Here is a 1,388-nt window from a genome sequence, read left to right as displayed (position 1 = left end):
CATAGTATGCGATGTAGGGATATCACCATTATAGCTTAACCTCCATCAGCTTCATTTTGTTTGTCAGCAAACATTGCAGCAAAACTATTATAATAAGCAAATATGGGAGATCACTAAATTACCTGTGGAATATTTTATATCTGAGCCTTTTTCACTGACTTGGAAGCACTTTTTTACTTAGTAGAATGATTCCACCGATGGTGTATTGTAAGAAAATGAAAAGTCATCTGAGAAATGTTTTGGGGGTCTTAATTGCATCTATGGGAATCTTACTAGTCGAAACCTCCCATTGATTTCACATAATATACATCTAAGGATGAAGCATAGCCTCAGTGGTAAAATCCTAGCTACAATGTTCATGGCCCATATGTGCACCTAGCCATCTCTTCTCAGTCAACTCAGTGCAACTGAGTACGCATTCAATATGTTGGGGGGCCAGAATAGGGTAATAAGAAATTGGCCCACACCACCAACATATCCCACAGCCTGGAAGGCATGTCCTCGTGAACAAGTCCCCTATATCCACTTAGATATAGGATCAAATGATTGTTTACTACATACTGATTATGCATATCAGTTGATAAGGAAAAGAGAAAGGTTGTTTCCTGGTAATGGATTGTAGTTTTGACCACACTGTGCGCATGGCATGTGTTTGCAAACCAAAGGTTGAGGAGAATGTCGTAGTGAATAAGGCATTCATTGCCTTCTCAGAAACCGACTAGGCAGAGGAACAGATAGGGGAACTGTCATCTGGCCTTTTTTAGACGAAGTTGACAAGGAAGGTGGCTCGTATTACGTGAAAAGCTGGAATCGCTCAACGAAAGAGGCAGTGTAAGTAGAGTCCACTTGATAAGGCCAGGAAAAACCATTGTCAGCTGCTGAGAGTCTCGGCACCAAGCTTGAAGGGGAATATAAAGATGGAGTCAGCAAGTGGGTCATGATGACTTTTTTGATACAGTTATGAAAATTTAAGGCATTATTAATGGGATTAGATGAAGTGTGTTCAGAGAAGGTAACTTTTTCTTACAATTCTAATAAAACATTTTGAACTGGAAAGAAACAAAATCAAAAAAAATTTGAATAAGTAAAAAAGACAGCTCAAATATTGATAGTTTAGACTGATGTATTAAAACTGCAAAACTTATTTTGATATGATTTAAGGTGTCGGAATTAGATTCAGATGTGCAGGATCTTCCGAGGGAGGCTGTACTAGCCTGCGTTTCATAACATACCTCAGCGAAGCCCAAGAAGATACAAGGGCAAGGCAACTCTATGCACTGGAGTTAAAATGCTGCATGTCGAAGATTTGATCTGAGAAAGCTAGGATACAAATTGGATTTGCCTGTTTTCATATAGCTATTAGAGTTAATTTCACTTTTAAGAGCATT

Source organism: Penaeus monodon, chromosome 29 (assembly GCF_015228065.2).
Source record: "Penaeus monodon isolate SGIC_2016 chromosome 29, NSTDA_Pmon_1, whole genome shotgun sequence".
Taxonomy (NCBI): Eukaryota; Metazoa; Arthropoda; class Malacostraca; order Decapoda; family Penaeidae; genus Penaeus; species Penaeus monodon.
The sequence above is the reverse complement of the archived record's forward strand: the minus strand, read 5'-3'. Positions refer to the sequence as shown.